Source organism: Uloborus diversus, chromosome 9 (assembly GCF_026930045.1).
Source record: "Uloborus diversus isolate 005 chromosome 9, Udiv.v.3.1, whole genome shotgun sequence".
NCBI classification, from domain to species: domain Eukaryota; kingdom Metazoa; phylum Arthropoda; class Arachnida; order Araneae; family Uloboridae; genus Uloborus; species Uloborus diversus.
In genome coordinates, this window is record NC_072739.1 from 7984586 (window position 1) to 8008964 (window position 24379).

At 34.2% G+C, this 24379-nt stretch overlaps 1 protein-coding gene across 1 annotated transcript in view; it reads right to left on the reverse strand.

Moving 5' to 3' along the window:
* Positions 1-24379, reverse strand: part of LOC129230050 (neuron navigator 2-like) — a 223189-nt gene that overhangs the window by 194220 nt on the left and 4590 nt on the right. The window contains exon 2 of the mRNA XM_054864435.1: positions 7673-7711. The gene's annotated coding sequence lies outside the window, so the exon portion shown is untranslated. The remainder of the gene's footprint in view (positions 1-7672; positions 7712-24379) is intronic.

Sequence of the window (24379 nt, forward strand, 5' to 3'; positions counted from 1 at the left end):
ATTATCGGATATATCAATTAAAAACTATTCGCAACTCCAGCGCTCGAATACGCTACCTTGCGGAGATTTACAAAACTGCCGACAAAACTAAAACATTGCGTTCCATGTGTTCATTTTGGGCAAAACAAATAGTTTGTTATGTGTATTTTTTTTATTTGCGTAATTCATCATTTGGAATCGTCATCCGCAACAGCGTAACATCAAAAATATCTGATATAAACAGTGAGTACACATTTTATTTATCTTGTTCTGAGTGAATTTGAATAAATATCAGTTTTTCAATTCGATGAAAAAAAAAACGAACTTAACAACATTGACTGGACACTTTTCCTTAACCTAATTCCACATAAATGATTTAAATAACCTTTGTTACTACACTATCCTACTGAAATAGACAGTATGCAAATGAATTTTCTTGAAAATATTTATCGCAGAACAGATTGAAAAATCCAGAAAGAACGTTAAGAATTTGAACAATAAAAAATAAAAGTTCGCCAAAAATCTGTTTATAGGGTTATGGTTTTAAAATTGTGTGAAACAATAATGTATCTTGACAAGATTTCGCATATCAGGTAAATCATTTCCATGACGAATGAATTAAATGCATGATTTCTTTTGATATCCAATCATATAGTCATAGAAATAAATTATCTAGTGTTAAACGTTACTCTTGACAGTCTGCCACGTATGTGCACTATGTGACAAAAATGTCAACAAATGCCGGAAATGTCACGAAACTGAACTTAATATGTACTAATGTATAGAAAAAACGGTACAAAATGAAAATGCCGTTCGAAGCGAACCAAAAATTTATGAATTCCGAATTCAACATCGTGAAAATGGCTGCTTCAGAACAACTTACTGTGTGTTCTGCATTAATTTTTTACTTTCGTAATACTTTTTGATTTCTAATCTCTTTCTACATGGGTCAGAATAACCAAAAGACTTTGAAAAATCTTTTCAAATGAATAAAGAACAAAAAAATCATGCATGCGAACAAAAATATCTATCATTTCCTAAGTTTAGAAGCAATTTATGTGTTACAGCGTGCGTTTGTTTTAGTTTTTTCATCGGCCATTAGACAGTGGCTGCAGCGCCCCCTATAGTTTGTTGGAGTTGCGAATTAATTATGATACTTAGATTTCGACATAAAATTCCTATTTTTCGAAGGCTTTCCTCCATTCAAATTATTATTTAGTGCTTCATCTCAACTTTCGGCATTAATGCTCTTATTAAAATTATAGCGTGAAGAAAATCATTGATACGAAAGATCTGTTGCCATTTTTGTTTCTCGAATATGAACAAGTAAAATTCTGGCTTTTGTTTTAAAGGCTTTTCCTGTAATCGGAGGAGTTAAAATATTTACTTTTTGGCTATTTTTCCGCAATCTGCCGCCAAATTTCAGATTTTTTTTTGTTCAAGAATGAGTGTTGAACAAGTGTCACTTGACATAACTTATATTTTTGAGGTAGACCGTGCAAAGCCGGGCGACGCAGCTAGTTAGAATAATTTCTCGTGACGAATTTGCAACTTCTTTAAGCGGGCTCGACTGCATGGTGAAATCTGGTGAGTAGTTTAAGCAACACCGAAAACAGAAACAGTTGCTCTTATCTGATAAAAGGCGAAAAGTTCGCCAAATCTGTGCAATCAGCGTAGGCCTTGGCGCCCTCGCCTATTGATTTACAGGAGGGGGGAGGTGCGGCCAAAACCATCTGTCTGGCTCCCTCAGAAGGGTGGGGAGGGCAGGAGTTCCTTAAGGGGGCATACCAGAGGGGCCAGCGGGGCACCTTTGCGCACGCGCGCGGGGCGCAAACGGGCCCACAACTGAGAAAGGATCGTTCTAACTCTATTGATCTACTCATTTAAGGGGATGGACCACGAAAAAGATCATCGGTGTGGAAAAAAGAAGAACCTTTCTTCTGTTTGATCAGTTAAAAGAGGGGCACGTATCAGGAAGGAAAAAGGGGTTTGGGCTTGACACCTGTAGTTGTGACATGATTCGATTATTTAATTTATTAATGGAAAGGCTGCGCTCAGACAGTCCGATTTGTGGCTCAAGTTGACAAGAAAATTTTTGTAATATTCCAAACTCTTTTAAGATTTTGCTGCAATGTTTGTTGAGCAGAGCTCTAAATCAAAGCTTCGTAAGTAATCAGAAGGAAAAAAAAAAAGTAAATATTTTTTCACTACGCAAAGGTAACCATGGATTCTCTCTAATGTAAAACATACACCGATACACAAAAGAGAGAAAAAAAAAGAAAAGAAAAGAAAAAGGTAATATGAGCATTGCAAAATAGTGGAAAAAGTATCGCTCTTATTATATTAGTCAAACCGTTTATTGTACAATACCAAGTAAAACTGGGGGAAAATTACATTGAGCGTTATAATTAAGAGCTGAAAAAAAAAATAAAAATTTATAAAGTAAAAACGAGCGAAATAGCTGTTCAACAGTTTATATTAGTCAACAACTGAAAATACAAGAAGGCTTATGAGTCAACTAATGCTTTCTTTCGTCAATTAATCAGCTGAAGAGTTTTTTTATTGCAAAAATCTAAAAAAAATTTCACTTCGAAAGTTTATTTTGTAGACCATTCAAGAATATTCTGTCCATAGTCACTTCAACATTATTTAGAGGTTAAAAAACTTTTGACTACAGGAGAGGAAAATATAAAAGGAATTTTTTTTGTAAGTGTTAACATTTCCTGTTTATAATCGTAATTAATATATTAAGTCTAAAAGATTTTTAATGCATTGATTTTATTTTAAACGGTTTTTATGCGTATCGTGATGTCTAACAAATAGATTAGTGTCATATAGTAAACAAAGGGAAGATTTACACTACAAAAGAGCCCTTTTTTTAAAACTAATTGTGCTTTGTACCTTATCTAAAGTTGTAAAGGTTATAAAAAGAAATCATTGCTTGCGACAAAACTTGTAATTTACTCTGACGCAACAATATTTCCTTAAATTCATTTGACGTATTTATTATGAGACAATAAGATGATTCCTACAATCTAAGCACAGTAAAATGGCAGATGAACTTAACAAGAATATAAAGCATTTAAATAAAGCTCCAACTTAAAAAAATTCAAGTCTCTATAAAGTCTCAATCAATTTAATCATTAATAAAAGATTTAAGATTGAAAATCTACCCAACATTAAAAGCAAGTACATCATACCAAAATCAAACAAAGAAAAGCGACGTAATGCTTTTATAAATCATGCGTAAAACATGATTTATAAAGACTGTTATGAAATAAAATGTAATATTTAGCCCTAAAGGATGCTGAATATTAAATTTCTTTTCGTAATAGTCTTTATAAATACCAACAACCTATGCAGAAATACTAACGTAGTTTAAAAAGAGCATTCAGAAAAAATAAACACCAGCGATGAACATAGCAACCGCGTCGTTATCAGTTTAAAATAAAAAGTAAAAAAAATGGTGGGGGGACGACAGAGATGATTTCCTGTGGAAGAGAGAAGGGGTGGAGAGACACGATTCGAATGTTCAGGTGGCAAGGATGTTTATTCTATGCTTCGATTTCCCACGTGAGGTTTGCTTTTTATCCTTCATCGATTTTAAACTGAAGAAAAAGAAACTTGCTCATTTCGATTTTTCTCCTCTCTTTTCTTTGTTTTCTTCCAATGACAACATTCTTGGAGTTCGGAGAGGGGGAAAAAAATCATGGAGCACTTGAATGACGGAGAAATAAACAAACCCCAGGCAAGAAAGAAAATTCAATTCAAAGCGTATTGATTATTTTTTGTGTAGAAAAAGATTATTAAATTCAGAGAATTGCTACGCGAGCATTTTTCCAGACACATGCAATAATCATAATTTAAAACAACATTTCAAAGGTCTCGGAAATCTTTTTGAAACTTTTATATTCGAAAGAAATTTTAGACAATAATGATAGATTTTATGCAAAAGAAGTTTTTAAAGGTAATTCTTAATTTAATTTAATAAAACATTTAATACGGTTACAAAGGTAAAAAAGTTTAAGAAAAAGATACATTACGCATTAATTAATTATGTTAATATAAAAGGTAAAAGCAGCACTTATTGAGGTAAGACCAGCATAAAAGAAAGTAAATTAAATTAAAAAATAAAGAAAAAGAAATCAAGATTAGTATTTAGTTTAAAATGGTTGTAAGGTTTAGGAGAATGGACATTGAACAATATTTTAAGACATCAATGAGCATTTTTCCATTACCAACGGTATAGGTTTATACTGAAGTGATGTCCATTAATTCGTATTGAAATTTATGCATGTTTTTGACATAATATTGCAAGAATTGATTAAGAAAATAAGCTTTATTTAATAGCTATTCTAAGTCACTTTAAATTCACATTTGAGATGTATGATAACTAATTTTGTTAACAATTTAAGCACCTAAAGGAAAAGAAACCAACATTTTTTCTGAGTCAATTCAGGACGCTTTCATCTCTCAGTCGAAATGAAGGGCGAAATACAGTGCCTGTTGTTTTCTTGGCGTTGTAACTACCCTGAACGGGAAAACTGTTTTACAGGGTTTAAAGATCCGGAGATCCAGTCGAGTAAAAATATCGCTTGAATATAATTAATTGCTTTCATAATTTATATTTAATATTTGAAAAAAAAACATGAAAAATGCTGATATATTTGATGAATCGTTAAAGAAAATATAAGTAAAACGTGTTACTTTATCAAACGATGAAAATGTTTTGGAAACTTATTGATTTCACAGCACACTTAACATTTTGAACATGAAAGCAAATTTGCAATCTTCAGAAATTTTGAAATTTTAAACATTTATAAATGCTAGTATCAAACATGATTATTTAAAATATTAAATGTTTTAAACATTTGAGCAACAATTATTTTATGTCTAAAATTAAATCCATCATTAATCGCAAACACCTGAAAAATGCTCAAAGAGTTTTGTCAGCTCTTTAAGATTTCACCGCACACCTACCATTGTGACCATAAAAGCCAATTTACAGTGCTTAGGAAAATTTTAAACATTAAACTCTGTTATTTCTGGAAATATTTTCAGGTTTTCCTACTTTAAAGTAATTAGGGGAATGAGGGGGAAGTTAAATGGTAAAATATTTTCAGTTTTTAGCACCACCTACCTAGCAACATTTTAACTATGTTCTTAAACATATGGTTGTCAAAACATAAATAGCTCTAAAGATCAAAATGTATAATAAAACAAGTCACTTTTAAAATTTGATGCACACATTGTAAGCTTTTTGTGGTTTTACCAAAAACAATTTTTGTTGTAGCAATACGATCCAGTTTTTGCAATTAACTTTATTAATAATTATTGATTTCCAATGATGTACAGTGCAGTAATTGTTTAGTTTATTCCACGCATGTTTTGATTTTAAATGTTTAATGCAATTTGCCAGATATAAATAGTTCATTTAAGTTAGTGTAATTATTCATTTATTCATTAAAACTCTTATGTAATTATTCATTAATCAATTCATCTACATTTATTCCTTTATAAACTTACTTATTCATTCATGCACTATGTTATTCACTAATTTATTTTTTCATGTATTATTTAATTATTTATTCGGTTATTGCTGCATTGTTTATTAAAACACTTGTTTATTTACTCTTTAGTCAATTCATTTACTTATTCATTTATTAATTCACTTATTTATTCATTCATCTATGTATTTTCGTAATTATTCACACTCAGTTATTCACTCATTTATTTTTCTCATGTATTAATTAATTTATTCGTCTATTGCTTTATTATTCATTAAAACCCTTATGTATTGATTTGTCAATAAATTTATTTACATTTTTTTATTAATTAATTCACTTTATTTACTCGTTAATTCAAGCGTTGTGTTACTTATTCACACTTTGTTAGTCATTTATTTATTTTTCTCATATATATTCAATTAATTAATTTATTTACTCTCTTATTACTTCATTATTTATTCATTCTTCCTTTTATTTACTCATTCATTTGATCAAAATTATTTTTAATAATCAATTAGAAAATATATCATTAGAAAAACATTTCATTTTTCTCAAACAATCTCGTTTGACTACTTGTACTTAAGTGATAGTAAAATTAATGCATGTCTAAAGTTTTGAAAAAACACCGAGCAATTTTGCAAAAAATCCTTCACAATCAAATACATTTCTTGTAGAAGCATAGTAAGTAACTAAACATTTAAAACTCGAGAAAAATTGGCATTTAAATTAAAAGAAAATATATATTAACATGAAAACTGTCATTTTAGTAACAAATGCATCTTTACCAGAACGTAAAAATCGAAATTTTATGCGCTTAGATTTCTCTGCGAACCGACTGCATTGAGCATGAAAACAGTTTTACAGGGTTTTAAGAACGTCCATTATATAAAAACATTTACGAAAATAAATTGTCATTTATTTTCATGCACTGTTTGAAATAAATAAAAACGATTTATGAGTAAAATATAAAAATCTGAAGCTATTAAAGAAGGGAAAAACTTTTCTATTTGCAAGTAAAGAGTAATAATCAATCGAGTTTTTATCTCAATACAGAAATAAAACAGCGTTTCATGCTCGCTGATTTCTCTGCGCACGTACTGCAATAAAAATGAAAACAGTTTTACAGGGTGAAAGACGGCAGTTCGACATTCCTGAACTTAAAGGCTCCAACCAAAAACTATTTATGATTAAACTATAAAATATTGAAGGTATTGAAGAAGGAAAGATTGTACTCGATTCGCAAGTGAATAGCAATCGGTAATAATCAATCGAGTTTTATCTCGATGCAAAAATAAAACAGCGTTTCATGCTCGCTGATTTCTCTGCGTACGTACTACAACAAACATGAAAGCAGTTTTACAGGGTTTAAAGACAACAGTTCAATATTCGTGAACATAAAGGCTCTAATACAAAACTATTTATGATTAAAATATAAAATATTGAAGCTATTGAAGAAGGAAAGATTGTATTCGATTCGCAAGTGAATAACAATCGGTAATAATCAATCGAGTTTTATCTCAATGCAAAAATAAAACAGCGTTTCATGCTCGCTGATTTCTCTGCGCACTTACTACAACAAACATGAAAACAGTTTTACAGGGTTTAACGACGGCCGGCAGTTCGACATTCGTGAATTAAAACGCTCATCAATTTAACGCTTTCATAAATGAATAAAAATAATGATGATAATAATATGTACCCCATAAGCAGAAAAGCATATTGATTCTTATAAAAAGCTTTTGGGGGAAACTACAACAAAGTTATGATTTATCACAGGTGTTTGAAAGTGATAGCATTTCTTTTTTTCTTTTCTAACTTCCTTAGTTTGCTAGTTATTTGCTCACTTTCTAGTCTGAAAACGAATGCATCTTTACATCACACTTAACATTATTTGAAACAGATCAAATAAGTCACAGTGTAAGTAAAGAAAACAATACTTTAGAGCATACTTCACAGTGAAACACTTCGAAATTTTTCAAACAATAACAAGTATTATTTGTATTTTTCAAGTCTGTCAAAGTTTAGAATGAGGCAAAGGAGGTGCAGAGTACCGATTTCGAACGCTCTCTCAAAAGTAGAACGTTATAACACAAATGTAGTTTTTTCAAACAAAATAACAAAATAAATAAAACGGCAGTGCATCAATAAATAATAGAAAACAGCCTAAAAAACAAAATAGAACTTACCCCAACCTCGTTCCATGTTTTTGAGTCGGAGGTTTGCTCCTGTGCATAAGGAGAAAAAAGAACAAAAGGCAAACATCAGGCAAAAAAGCAAGTGCAAGTGATAAACATACTAAATGCAGTGCAAAAGTGAAAATACATTCAAAAGCTAAACATAAATGGCAAAAATGTGCTTTAACTTAAAATGCAATAAACGTAGTTCAATTATTTGAACCATTTTTCTCCAATGTTCTCCCAACTGGCAATCTATCATCAACCTTTTAAGAATAATGGGAAATCTATGTAGGACAATTTTCGTTTTTAGAAACGAAATTTAAAAAAAAAAACATTCTCATTAATTTTTAACTTACGTTATCAATTTTATTTTAATCTTGTGCTGAAAGAAAGCTCTTTTAAATGATACAAAATGTTAAAGGGGGCGATTTTTTTTGCCCCACTATTGGACAATTTTTCCAAATTTTACTTAAAATCCTTGTATGTATAAATATATATGTAATAATGATCGAGTAACGCTCCTCACGCCATCAGCATGGAAACTCGTGCCACGCCATGAAAATTTGATAGTATGTTTTTGTAACGTTAAACCAAGGCTGAACTGGATCCGGTCACTTAACTGTTTTACTGGTAAGACAGCGTCATTTCAGGGGAATGACGGAACGAAAAAGTGTTCTACAACGCATGGTATCTACTGGAGTTAAGGGTTCATCCACGGGAGTTAGGCTTAAAAATTTCAACTATCAAAATATCACCAAACAGGCAATTGCTTCGTTCAAATGTAGAAGCAATTTTCACACCCGTCATACCTTGACTCGCGATTTTCACACACACACACACAAACAAACAAACAAACAAAATTTTGACTTAAGATTTGTTGTAACATACATTCCCCCCCCCCCCCCCAAAGAAAAAAAACCACTTCAATAGGCTTTCTAGGAGTAAAAGAGAGCTACGAAAAATTTGCCATTTAACAAAAGCGTACAAACTGAGGAGCAGAAATTGCTTGCTATGGTATTTTTATAGCACCACTAGTGGTACCTCCGCACGGCTTTGCCCGTAGTAGAAAATTAAAAGGTCATTTGGTTCGCCTGTATATTTACAAATAATGGATGACGAATTTCTCGCCAATTTGCTATGTTTGCTCGTGTTACGGTTCCACGTTATGATAATTTGGTTATTTACTTTTCCACGTTGTGATAATTTGCTCAATTTTTTTTCCTTAAAATTGGAATAGAAAAAGAACAAAATCGAATTTTCGAAAAATCGCTTCGAAGTGCACACCTCCAAGCTACAAACTAACTCTGTGCCAAATTTCATGAAAATCGGACGAACGGTCTAGGCGCTATGCGCGTCACAGAGATCTTGATAGACAGAGATCCGGACAGAGAGACTTTCAGCTTTATTATTAGTAAAGATTTTATGAAATTTATAGCTCGTATAAATAATTTTCATTTTCATTTTTTATTTTACTTAGAATTAATACTTACTCGTAGCTATACCACACAATTATTACATATAACCTTATGAAAACAATGATACAGCCTCTCCATTCCAAAAATCATTCTTTATTTTGTACCTTTTCCGAGAAACAGAAAGAAAGAACATATGGAAGCGAATGATTGAGCGATAGAGAAAGAGAAACCTTGCAGCTTTAAAGGCTCTTTCGGAATAAATAGTTAAGAGAAGAACAGTTGTCTCTGGGGCCGTAACATAAAAGTGATAAATCTGCGGATTTAATGCTTTCTTCCGTGAAAAATGGCAGACGTCAGAAATTGCGCAGAAAGGAGTCTAGTTCTCGTTGACAAATGCGGAATCTTGAACATTATGTTCCAGCGGACCGTTCTTCGTAATGATGATTCAATTAGTTTCTGTACCCATTCTTCTTCAACCTATAACTAGGTAAAAGGATTTCCTTCGCGCTACGTTTTTAGAAATAATCGCGATGAGGTGGTTTCCTGCCGTCAAAAGTACTATTTTTAGTCATTGAAATGGATAGAATGAGCAAAAAAAATTACATGGACCCAGAAAATACTTTCATTTTCCCAACAGTTTTTTTTAAATTAATTTTTTTAAATGTCCGATTTTTCAAACAAGGCGTGGTTTTCATGACGTCACAAATCTACTACGTTTCCACGTTATGATAATCAAGCAGCGAATTAAAATTGTGCTCTACGCTTGCTACCAACCCTATCGTTGCCAATACACGTGGGTAAAGAATTAAATATTTTGTTCTGTGAATGGCAACATTGAATGGCATTTCATCATTTGTGATGTCACATGACAGAAGTGTAAACGATGAAAGCACAACGATTTAAGTAATTTTTTTTAAAATATTAAACTTAAGTAAATTATTTAAAAAATGGTCAGATCCTATGTCTTTAAGCATGCTCTTTCAGAAAAATATACTTTTCAAATTTTGGAAACGACCCCATTGCTACTTTTGCAAAGTTGCTTTATAATCGTCCAGGGTTCTCAACTGACTTTTAGTTTGTCCCCACGAAGAAAAGAGACTTTTATTCTAAAATAAAGGGTAAACGAAAAGGTAATTTATTTTAACTTTTATAGGTTGGTAACTTTTATTGGGGATGTTCCGACTAATCGGCAGTAACCAGTAATAAGCTGTTTTGCGGATTATTTATAATCGGCTGAAAAATTATTATTTTTAAAATTATAACTACTTTATCCTGGAACAAGAAACTATGACGAATAAATTCATTACATTTACAACGTTACTATAGTTCTAAACAATAAGTACTAAAACGTAGGAATAAGTCAACAACAAACAATATAGACAATTAGTCAGCTTTAAGGGTAGTCAGCTATTCTCAATTTCAGAACAGTAGATTCAATCCCAAACATCATCTGAGTTTGGCCATTTTTCTTCACTGTCGATATGATAACAAATACAAGCGTTAAAAAATATTATTAAATAGATGAGTTTAATATGATGATATTTTTGTTCATTCCAATTTGATTGAAAAATGTAATAATCCGACTAGTTAACAATTTTTTTTCCTTATGCTAGTTATGAGCACTCAAATATGTCATTGTTTGACATCATTCTCCGTCAGTAAGTTTAACTAAGGCTGCCTAATTTACTGATTTACTATAAAGCTTTATCTCATCTGGAACAGTAGGTCAACTCCGATGTGTCAATGTTTGACAGAACTATCTATCAGTAAGTTTAACAAAGGGCTGTCTAACCTACTAATGGACTATAACGCCCATCATTATCCCATCTGGATCATAGGGTCGATTCGTTTATGTCATGGGTTCTCCAACTTACTGATGGACTAAAAAGCTTTAATCCATCATCAGGTTGGATCATTAGATAGGCTCATGTGTGTCATCTACTGACGTCGCTCGGTCATTGGTAAATAAATTTAAGAATAGTTCAACTTACTAATGGTAACTTACTGATGGTACAATAAAGCTTTGTCTCACCTAGATTATTAGGTTGAATCATCTCTTATATATAACTTTATTCCGTCCTTCAGTAAATTTAAGGGCTATCCAACTTACTAATGGAAAGTGCCACCCCTGAATGCCATTATGTCCATCAGTAAGTTTAAAGGTTGTCCAACCTACTAATGGACTGTTAAGCTTTGTCACATCTGGATCATTAGGTTAATTCATATGTGTCACCACTTGATGTCACTCTGACCATCAGCAAGTTTAAGGATTGTTCCAAATCCACAGGTGGAATAAAAAGTAAAAACTTAAGAATTTCGTACAGAAACAGTAAAAATAAACTATAACAAAAATGTTAAGGCACAAAATAGAAAAACTACTGGATACACGTGTTTTAGGGTTACAGTGAATCCCTATCTTATTGCCTAAATTATGTGCTCTAGGATGAAAATCATTGGTGTGTGGAGTTTTAAAGGCTATATTCCTCTATTGACACAAATTAAGTTCAATCCTCTACTCCTAACCAAATCGAAGCTCGAAGATTCTAGTTTAAGAAAAGTGCATAAGCCAAACAAACGATATCATGAAAGCTCAAATTTTCAAGCTTCCTCGCAATGACCAACTAAGAAGCCGTCATCAAACAAAATGCTTGAAATAATTTCTGAAGTGCCAACACAAGCAATATCGGGAAGAAAATTCCGATAATATTTCTTCTCTTCGTTAATGGAATCTCACGACCATACGAGATGCGGAAAAACGGGTCCACGTGAAAGGGAATCCCTGCGTGTCATCCCTGAACGTCATTCTGTTCATGAATAAGTTTAGGGCTGTCCAGCTTACTAATGGACTAATAAGTTTTGTTTCCTCTGCATCATTAGTTTGACTCATATGTGTCATCTCTTGATGTTACTCTGTCCATCAGTAACTTTAAGTGATTTCCAACTTGCTAATGGAAGGGGGGGGGGAGGTAAGTTATGTGATACTCCAGGATGAATTTCATTGGTGTATGGAGTTTTAAAGGCTATAACCTACTCCTCTATTGACACAAATTGAGTCCAACCCTCTACTCCTAACCAACTCAAAGCTCGAAGATTCTAGTTTAAGAAAAGTGCATAAACCAACCAAATGACATCGAAAGCTCAAATTTTCAAGTTTCCTCACAATGATCAACTAAGAAGTCGTCATTAAGTAAAATGCTTGAAATAATTTGTGAAGTGTCAACGCAAGCACAATCAGAAAGGAAATTCCGATGGAAATCTTCTGTTCGTTAATGAGCTCCAGAATGAAAATCATTGGTGTGTGGAGTTTTAAAGGCTATAACATACTCCTCTATTGACACAAATTGACTTCAATCTCTCTACTCCTAACCAACTCGAAGCTCGAAGATTTTAGTTTAAGAAAAGTGCATAAGCCAATCAAACGACATCATGAAAGCTCCAGGTTTTCATGATCAACTAAGAAGCCGTCATCAAACAAAATGCTTGAAATAATAATTTTTGAAGTGTCAACAGTAGCACTATCGGGAAGAAAATTCCGATGGAAATCTTCTCTTCGTTAATGGAATCTCACGGGCATACGAAATGCGAAGAAACGGGGTCCACGTGAAAGGGAATCTCGGGAGATAAATTCCATTTTCACGCCCACCCCCAGATTAAAGAAATCCCCTCGCAGGGACGAAATGAGATGGTTTTATAGCAAAAGGGGAGGTTCGAGTGCCCGGATAGCTTCGGTTGCCCTTGGCAACTGTTTCGATTGGAATAGCACGCCGAGTAAAAGCAAGGAAAAAGTACGTAATTTGTTTCCTTTGTCAAAGTGGCTGCGATGCATGCGGGCGCCATTAGTGGGCACATAAATATGAAGAGACCTCAAAGAAATTGAAATTTTTTTATGCACAATACTTAATTCTAAGCAAAATAAGAAGGAAAAAAAAGCATATCATTGATCCAAAGTATGAATATGTATTTAAAAAGAACTAATGCAGTTACTAATAAACTTACTTATGCGCCTATAAATAATTTATAGTGCTTAGTTTCTAAAAAAATATGGGAGCGTGTACCTTAGGGTGGGCCGAAAAAACTTTTTTTGGAAATCTGTTTTTGGATAGTGCGGAAAAGTTGCTATATGGACCCGTTATTATCCATAAAAAATTTCGCTAAATTTGTTTAATATTTAGCCGGCGCTATTTGACTTTGAAAAACTGAAAAAAGGACTAAAATGCACTTTTTTCAAAAAAAAAAGGGGGGGGGGGAGCAAAAATAAAAGTTTGAAGCTAGTTTCAACAAACATTAGAAGTATCTGTCAGTGCATTAGTTGAAATCCTCAAAGATTTTTATACAATTCGTAGAATATTTAGCTACGCTCCTTTAAGACTGAAACATTGGAAAAATGAAAAAAAAAAAAGAAAAAAAAAATTAAAAGTAGTTTCGAAATATGTAAGTACTGAAATGTTACGCAATACGTTACCTAGAAAAAACAGTGAAAATTCAATCAATTTTATGCGACATTTGTATGCCAATTTTAAAAAATGCACACACTCAAATAAAAAATAGTTACATAAGATGCTAATTTTTTAATGTTTGGTTCCAGTAGTTTCTTCGGGATAATAAACGGCGCTCAACTACTTCTATTATTCCTAAGATTATTTTATAGCTATTTTATATATATTTGACAAATAGAGCCCTTGAGTATTAAAAAAATATGAATCCTCTGAAGTCCTTTAAACTGATTAATGAATTGAACGCAAGTATTCTTCTTTAAGAAATGCTGTAATTCTACACTTCCACAGCTGGGAGTTAAGCAATTAAAGGGGTCCTCTCTTGCGTCCAATGTCCACAATGAGTTGCCACTGAGGCATCTTATACTGGAATTTGACGGTTGCACAAAGTGACCACATTCATATTCGGGAGCTATCGAACAACTTCTTAGAGATTGTAAAAAAATCCGGTGGTCAAATTTGATAAAATTGATTGCAATCTTCTGGTTTTGGACATGGAAGATATAAAAAATTTAAGTATTGAACAACAATATTTGTATAGAATCTGTCTTGCCGTAAAAGATGGTCAGTTGTCCTTCAAGCGTGGCTGACAGTAGCCCAGGCAAACTCAGTCAGTCGTGCGCGATGGCTGACAACTGCAAACCATTTGTTACGCTTGTATATAGGCACTCCAACTCCATCAGAAAATCTTACAATACTTGTAAAGTATGTAATGTTAGTTTATGCTCCAATGTGGTTTGAAATAAAAATAAAACCGAACTGCCAGTACGGCGCCAAACATTTTTGGAAAATGATTTCTCTTGGAAGGCAGTTTCCAGACAACGTTAAGGAGATAATTTTCAAAGTTCTCTCAAGTAATGCATATTTCGCTCATCCTGAACAGCTACTGTTGACAATGTTGTTTGACTCAAGAAAATACATTCGGGAATTAGCTGTTAGGCGCATTCTGAACTCTAGAAATAAGAAGACGAAGAGCTCGGATGGTGTACGATTTTTTGAGCATCCTAAACTCAATTTTGAAGCCGTTGATTATGTTGATTTAGTTGATTGGGCAAACTGTGTTGTAACAGAACCAACTCTTACAATGCATCTAAAAGACCAACAATGGAAAGAAATGTGCAAGGAACATTCTACAGAGTTTACTTTCGAGAAATTTCCCTGTCACACGCAAGCTGTGAAACGTTGTGTGAAACTAATAACCGAAGCTGCAATAAAAGTTCGTGGTGAAACTGCACGAGATGGATACATTCGTGCAAAACTTCATGCTAGGAAAGAACTTGATAACAAGGGACAATATTATTCCAAAAAATAATATTCATTATGCATGAGGTATTATAAATCAAATTTGAAGATTTCTTTTTTAAAATTTTGTTATCTATATATGTAATTCTAGAAAATGTATGATACATTTGCGTGATAATAATTACTATGATTAATAGTGCTATTTAATTAATAAGTCTATGATTTCGTTTTGTAAAATAATTTTCACATTGGTTTTTAAAGAAATTCAATATTTTTTCATTTTTCTCCAATTTTTGATGTCGGAAAGGAGCGGTTAAATGCTCATTAAAATCAATGAAACATTTTATGGGCTCGAACTGGCTTATTATATAACATTTTCGGTGCATTCCAGCAAAATATTTGGAATTTAGTTTTTTTTTTTAAATTTCGACAAAAATTCATTTTTCTCTTTTTTTACGGTTTTTCAATGTCAAATAGCGCCGGCTAGATATTTTTTAATATTAAAGAAATTTTTTGTGAGTGCTAACTAGCTCACTACGCAACTTTTGCGCGCTATCCAAAAATTGATTTCGAAAAAAAAATTTTTTTCGGCTTATTTCGGCCCACCCTAGTGTACCTACGCACGGGCATACAGGGTAGTCACTCTCCAGGCAAACTCAAACTTCCTGAAATTTCCAGGTTTTTCAGAGTAAAATTTCAGAAATTCCAGACACCACGAAACGTATTTCTGATATTTGAATTTGATTTTGAAACATAATTAAACCACTTTATGAAACAATAAATTTTTTCCCCACACACTTACATACACTTCTATGTATAACGCCCCTACAAGCGTTTCTCATACTTAGTATTCGAAATTAAATTTGCTTACATATACCCCCCTTTCCCCTACATATATCAGTAAGGTAAAATTTAAAATGTCATGAAGAATGTCATTTAGAATTTACTCTTCAAATTTATTCAAATGGCATTGCAACCGTTTTGCCCAGTTAATATATTTCCTTAAATTCTATTTTACTTTATTCGTCAATTCATAGCTTCCAACCTCAACAAACAAATAAGAGCCTAAAAGAAGCAAAGCAAATAGGAGTACCAAATGGGGGCTGAAACAGAATCAGGAAAATTAAAACATAAAAAATACAACTCCGGTACCACCCTTTTATTTCTATTCTTTGGCATAGCATTCCTACTAAATCAAAATGTATAAAAATAATATAACCATTAATTTTTACCATTAACAAGGTAAAAGACGATATGTTGCTTTTCAGGATTTCCAGAGTGGATCTCAATTTTCTCTGAGTTTTCCAGGTTTTCCAGTGGTATTTCAAAATTCCCTGAGAATTTCCTGTTTTCCAGAGTGAGTGGCCACCCTGGCATAAGAGGTAATACGTTTAAAATACACATTTTTAGTTATTAAAAATTCTTGCACACTTTCCTACTCCATATAAATTGGATGTGCAAAAATGATGGCACTTTTTTTCAACATTTTTGACCCCCTCACACTAAAAAGTGTAACACTACCCCCCCCCCCCTATGTCACATGTAATGCTACTTTTTATAAACATATTCTTATTAAAAAATGCGTGTTGTCATCCTTCTTTCTACCCAAACCCTCCCACTTATCACAAACTCACAATTTCACTAACCCTCCTCCCTCCTCAAAGCGAGACATTATTTGTGGACAGCCCCAAGGTATAGCAAATACATATATTGCTTATTAAAATTTTAACGCATCTGCAAGCGTTTTTCACGCAGACTATTTTAAATATAACGTTTGAATACCTGCAATATACCGACAATCTAGTTTTTACATCTAGAGACTGCAGTTTCGTCTTGATTCATCAGTCTAGAACCAGCTTCAATGAGATGACATCTGCCTCCAGCTCGGTTATGCACTATTCCAGACTAATGAATCCACAACGAGGATGAAACTGCAGTCTCTAGACGTGACAACCAAGCTGCTGGTATATTGCATGTACTGTCCGTTCTCGAAAGCTAAGACTAGCACTTGGGATTGATTCCATTTTAAAAAGGAGCGATGGCTTGAGGATGCGCACTTTCCTCTCGCAATCGCTGTCTTTTTCGACACGACTTTGGAAAGGACTACTTTTTTTTTAACACGTTATTTCCCTCCCGTTTTTGATAAAATCAGAGCAGACCTGACGCATGCGCAAATTAGCGGAAGGTCTCAGCTAAGGAAAACAGACAGTAGTTCTGCCTTAGACCTGACTTAAGATCGACAACTTACCACTTAATTACGTTTGAATGCTCTTTTATTTCTTTAAATTGAAAACGTCAAAACAGTCTCAAACATAAAAGTACAGATTTCTTCTTTTGACGCGGTGTTCCAGTTTATCCTTAGAAAGTTACAAGCATTTATATAAATGTTCAGTCTGTTCGTTTTCAATATTTTCGAACATGTCACCCCTCTAACATCACTTTTTTTAACAATTAACAAGGAGTGTCTTGAAAATAAATCCCTCGCAAGATCACTGATCTGCACTCTGTGTCGTCAAGATTTGGCAAATTGCTCATTGACAAGTTTCTCTGACCAAGACAGTGAATTTCCGTTACAACGAATACCAATACAACGAAATATCGGTTTGAACGACATAAATTTTCAGTCCCGTTTAAATTTCCATTACACTGCTTAAATTCCATTACAATTAAATTCCCGTTACAACGAACGAAATTTGAGACATTTTCAAGTTCGGAAGTGTATTATTTTCGTACAATTGACTTCGAGCAAAAACACATAAAATTATTTTTTTCCTTTCGAGTCTACTAGAGAAAATACTCTAGAAATTCAATGCACTTCGGATAAAAAAAAATCTCTGCCTCAATCGAAGCTTCAATACAAAACTCGGAAAGTCCGCCAAGATTTCCCCTGCCACGCATAAAGGTTTAATGGCGGGCTGCGGGGCCAATAGGGGCTACCAACAAGGCTAATAAAAAGTAATATCTAGCTACAGTGCCCACCAATCCGCGGCACACAAGCGACACATTGACACTTCCGGAACAAAAGATCCAATTAAAAGGGGACTTCCGATGAATACGTGCAGTTGCTATGGCAACCGTGTAATGGGAGAATAATGCACCACATGCGGGCCGCCGTGTTAGATTTCCCTTCTGCATATTAAAAGCAAATAAGGAGGAATATTTATCCTCTTTTAAATATTTGATATTGTTGGAAAGAAAAATATTTCTAGTTGATAAAAAAGAAGCTAAATCCAAAACTTTTACAATATCACGGTCTAACTTCATTCAGATCAGTTTTTTTTTTAAAAGTTCATTTCAATTAAGTCAAAGTAAGATTACTGTAATGCAGCCGTTATTTTGATGAACAATAAATTTCAAGCCTTAACTTTTAAAAACTAAGCAAAAGAAGAAGAAGAAGAAGAAAAAAAAAAAAAAAAACCCTTTAAAAACAATAAACTTTTAACACATGAAAAATATTTTACTATATATAGTTCACTAATTTTTTTTACAAATAATCTTCCAAAAACTTTAACTTTACGGGGCAATATTTCAATTACTAGTTGCCTTATCTACCAGTTTGTTGGCGCTCTCAGGTTCAATGGGAAGACAGCTGCCTCCAGTTTGGTTATTTCCTATTCCAGACTGATGAGTCCAAACAAGGACGAAACTGCAGTCTCTACATGTGATAACCGGGCTGTCAGCATAGTGCATGTAGTTCTGCCTTAGGCCTGGCTTAGAGAGCGCAAACTTCCTGCTTTATATTAGTTGTATGTTCGAATCAAGTTCAAAATGCGGTGACTGAGTACATGTACACTAGCAGAAAAATAGCATAAGCGGCAGTATTTGTCCCAACTCAGAACTCATATTAAACAAAAATATCCTAAGTCTTATCAGATGATTTTTTTTTAAGTTTAATTCTTTTATGCTATTTCATTACAGGTTTACATTTTTATTTTATTTTTCAATTTTTGTCATTAACTTGATTTTTTTTCTTTCTTTTTTTATTTCGGAAAGTCAACTAAGAATTGTTTACGTTACCTTGAAAAAAAAAAAACAATAGCATCATATTTTCTCTTTATTTTTGTTATTAATTTGAAAATTTGAATAGATAACGTTATTAAAGATAACTTTCTGCAAACAGTTGGCAAACATAAAAAAAAAAAAAAAAACATGCAGCCCAAAATCGTGAACACCCTCCTTCTTCCGATAGCATTCTTAGTTACAGTAAGATACTTGAATGGTGAGGGTGCTCAGAAAAGGGGAAGTTTAAAGAAGGAATAAGATTTACGTTTAATGAACAGCAGTTAAAAGAAGAAAAAGTAAAAATGAAAGGGGAGAAAAAGAGAGGGAGACTTCTCTAGTATTACTAATGAAAGGGGAAAATGATCCCCAGGAATTATATTTCCCAATTACGGTAGGATTTGCATGTTTTAAATACGTAGAGGATTCCCAGGGGTGTCACGGGTTTCGGAGTAAGAAAACAACTGAAAATGGATACATATTTGCTGAAAATAATACATTTCCATTCACTGAGGTTGTGAGGGTTGTTTCCATACTTGACATCCGTTGCAAAAATTTAATCGTACAATATACTGTAATGTATCCTATTTCCCCCCTCTTGACCTTGACTCTTCAGTATGGAAAACAGAAACTGATTTAGTTTATGGTAGATTAACTGTCAGTGATTTGTAAATTAATGATGATCTGAGGTTCGTCTCAAGTCGTTGAGGCGCCAAGACAGAGATTCATGAGATCTTTGTCTTTGGTGGAAGGAAGAGTTTTCTTGTCTGTTTTGGGCAGAGCAGAGAGGAGAACTGTGAGTGACGGTAAGGTAGCAAGCTGTGCTACTCGCGAGCTCACAGAAAAAAATCCATATTTTGTAATGTGAAAAAATGTATAAAGTGTGACGTGGTCTTAGTAAAAGGTAGTTTTGTCTGTGATTTTGGTGTGTTTTTTGTTCAGCCATAGAGGTGGAAGACCTACGTCCTTCACCAGGATATCACGGCTAAAATAATCTTTCATCACGATATCGCAAAACTGATAATACTGGTTAATGATATCAGAGGCAAAAGTATTTACGTTTTGTAATCTTTTATTCTCAAAAATGTGCAAAAAGCTCAAAAAAAGAAAAAGAGAGAGAGAGAGAGAAAGAAAGAAAAGAAAGAGATCAAAAACTACATTGCAACGATGTTCAGACTCCGTAAAATGGTGTAGAGGGTTTCACGAGACACCAAGAGTCTGGTGAGAGAGAATGGGGTGGTTTCCTTCAGTCAAGAGTACGACTTTTAGCCATTGCAATGAATAGAATGAGCAAAAAAAAAATTAATTTGAATTTTGACATCTTGAATTCAAATTATGTTTTTCGCAATCACGAGTGTGTGTGTGTGTGCGGGTGGGTATGTGTGTTTGTGTGTAGAGGGTATGTGTATGTAGGCATGTGTGTTTATGTCTGTGTGCTGGCATAAGTGTGTGGGTAGTTGTGTGTATGAATGTGCGTGTGGGGGGTATGTGTATGTGTGTGTAGGCATATGTGTTTGTGTCTGTGTGCAGGCATGAATGTGTGGGTAGTTGTGTGTATGTGTGTGTGTATGTTTTTGTGTGTGTATGTGTAGGTGTCTGTATGTATGCATGAATGTGTGAGTAGTTGTGTGTATGTGTGTGTGTATGTTTTTGTGTGTGTATGTGTAGGTGTCTGCATGTATGCATGAATGTGTGTGTATGTGTAGGTGTCTGCATGTATGCATGAATGTGTGAGTAGTTGTGTGTATGTATGCGTGTGTATGAGTTTGTGTGTGTGTGTGTATGTGTGCGTGTAGTCGTGTATGTATGCGCGTGTGTTTAGGACATGGACGCAGCCTGGAGATGGCTTTCGCCAGAGGAGCAGCATCGTGAGGACCCGGTCGACGGAGGGTGGCGGTGGGAAAATAAAATCATATGACATCGAAACAGTCAAGTGAGAACAATAAGTAATCGTGATTGCTCAAAAAAAAAATATAAATAAATAAAAAAAATAACATGAACCCAGAAAACACTTTCCTTTTCCCAACAGTTTTTTTTTAATTAATTTTTTTAAATGTCCGATTTTTCAAACAAGGCGTGGTCTTGATGACGTCACAAATGATGCACTTTGCCGCATCCTTCTACCGCGATTCCACGTTATGATAATCAAGCAGCGAATTAAAATTGCGCTCTACGCTTGCTACCAACCCTATCGTTGCCAATACACGTGAGTAAAGATGTGAATTAAATATTTTGGACCGTGAATGGCAACACTTAATGGCATTTCATCATTTGTGATGTCATCGGCAGAAGCGTTAAACGATGAAAGAGCACCGATTTAAGTAATGTTTTAAAAAATATTAAACTTATAGAAATTATTTATCAAATGGTCAGATCCTATGTTTTTGAGCATGCTCTTTCCGAAAAAATACTTTTAAAATTTTGGAAACGACCCCATTGTCCTGTTCTAGTTACCGGTTCTTTAAATTTTTTTAAAAAAGATTTAAAAAAAAAAATTCTATTTCCTTTAATTCGATTTTCAACCGGCAGTACGCATACCCCATGAGATGCAACCCAGCCGTAGGTGGGGTCTGGTCTTTGGGGGACCGGGCCCGTCCCTATGCCGGTCCCAAGCCCGGGTAAATGGGGAGGGTTTTACGATGGTGTAGCATCCACGTATGTAAAACGACCACTCTTTACTTGCGTGTGAGCAGATTTGTATCTGCCCAATGGCTATCGAGTGGAACAGTGAGTAGGCAATGGGCACCACCGGAGTCAGGTCCGTACCTGGGTCCACGGTGTCTACAGTCGTAAGTGGTTTAGATCTCGTTCCCTTATGGGTAAGGGGGCCCCGGCCGAAAGGTCCGTTCTCTGGAAGCCCCAGATGGCATAGCAGAGCGGGGTTCCCTGTTCCGTTCCGTACCCCATGAGATGCGTGAAAATACGTAAGCGGTACGGGGTTTACCACCAAAAAATATACAAAACTACTGTCTTTATTAATTCGTATCCATTTTACGATGAAGTTGTAACTCTAGGTGACCAGACATTCACTTAATTAGCTTAACCAAAACTTTATTCAAACGAAAGACGCGTGCAATCTTATACTGATATGACACATACATTTTGAACAACAATACTACTGCAAAAACAAATCTGCTTCCTTACACGCTGAGAAGCAGCGCCACCTAATCGAAATTCACACATTCCTCAACAACTACAATGACTACGTTACCGCCCACTAGCCAGGGCTAAGGCAGAAATACATGAAAATACACCGCCAGCTCAGTCAATTCCAGCCGAGGACTGCAGTTTCGTGCTTATTAGCACTCATCAGCCCGGCATAGGAAAGTGACTGAACTGGAGATGGAAAACCTCTTAAGGAAGCCAAGAGTGCCAAACAAACTGATAGCTAATACAGAATTAGCACAGACCAGACGAGTGACCGAAGCAATGGTTCGGTTCAATTCGAATATTGAAGGCAAAGCAGGTAGCCTGCCTTGCCTTCAATACCTGCCTTCAGTACCACAACACACATACACACAATAAATTTTTTATTGTGTGGTTTACACACAATAAAAATAGAGTATATTTTTCTGAGAATGAATTGGTATTCTTATTCGAGGTTTCAGTTTTCATACGTTCAGCAATTGAAAAAATGCGTAAAACTTCATTTACGAAAACCATCACTAAAATTCAAAATCCAGTAAATTACGCTTTGAAAAAAAAATAGAGAAAGTGTATTACATATTCCAAAACCCGCTAGAGTAGCCTAAATGCAATGTTGGAGCACTTCTGTAAGCTTTAGTAGTACACTCAAAACCTTCAAGCTACAAAAAGTGCACTCCAAAGAAGAGAGCAATGAAAAACCTGACATATATTCGGCACGACTTTAAAAGGGGCGACAGAAAGTTGTATGAAACACAGTTTGACTCGCACGACAGTGCAGTAAGTCAAGCTGCTCGTGTTTTTGAATTCCTCTTTAAAGTGAGGGGTAAAATTAGGGAAATTATCCAAACACTTTTACTGAGACTACGACTTGGTGAAATGGTGAAATCAAGCACTATTTACCCCCTTGATGTAATGAATCAAATTCACTGATACAATGACGACCGTTAATGAAGCAGCAAGGGAAATTATCAATGCAAGTTCAATTGGATGCAGCAAAACACACATCCAAGAGGCATCGTTTTTGTCCGGAATTTGCAGTTCTTGAGCCAGCATAAGGGGGAAAAAATCTATTTCAGAAGGTGATGAAGCTAATGCGGATCCTTTTCTAAATGTCCACAATTATTTAATTTTAGTAAAACCAATTGCAGTGGAGCCACAGCACGTGTTTCTCTCAAGCGCATTCTTTTTAGAGCAAAAATCCTTTACCATCCCGTACCAGCGGCACACTTTTGCGTACCCAACGATGATTGCTAATTCGGATCTGACTTTGCAGAGCTTTACAATTGCTGTACGGAATTTAAGAAGACTATTAATTCAAGTAATAAAAGCAGTCCTTTCTAAAATGCGTAACTTTTTCTTTTTGACACAAAAATTTGATTTTTAGAAGAATAAAATCAATCCCGCGGGATCGGATCCTTATAATCCCGAAATCCCACGGGACTGAATTCGGCGCGGGATTGGAAACCCCTATTAAAAAGTTTGATCTTGAGGATGATATACGACTGTAGCTGGAGCCAGACATTGATGAACTTTGTAAATAAGTTTATCACAAACCCAGCGTTCTCTCTGACTGTATCTTGAGACTTAATTGAATACCCAACTAAAAACACTTTAACAAACTCTTCATTAATATATATATATATATATATATATATATATATATATATATATATATATATATATATATATATATATATATATATATATATATATATATATATATATATATATAATTTAAAGAAGCTGTTAGCAGTTTAATAGTTAAACGTTTAACTAATACAGCAAACTCTAATGAAATTTAAATGTTTTTGTTTGGGGTACACAATACGGATAGTAAATCACACATAAAAATTGGTACCAGGGTTTAAATTATAATCAATAGTTTACTTTCTAAATATCACCAACAGTGGCCAAATTGAAACCAAATTAAAAAAGAAAAAAAAAATCGCCAAATTTGTCGCCAAGTGACCGACAAATTATAACACCATTTGAGTTTACATCGAAATTAACAATGAGTTCCCCCAAAAATGGGCAAAAGACCCCCTTAGGAACATCCGAATGCAACCAAAAGAGAAGATACACAACTAGACCCCACTAGGAGACAACTTATCAAATTTCAACTTTCTAGAACATACCGGTTTTGAATTATGCGAGATACATACGCACATACATACGTACATACATACGTAACGAGAAAATTCGTTGTAATTAACTCGGGGCTCGTCAAAACGGATATTTCGGGTGTCTGTACGTTCCTAGGCATATATCCATGTGTGGTCGGGTCGAAAAAAAACTCAACATTCATTCGGGGGTGAGCAAAATGGAAATTAAGGCCAATTTTTGAGTGAAAAACACGGAAAAAAGTTACTTCCGGTGATTTACCTTCTGGCACTTTTAGATGCTAAGCAAATCTCTTTTGA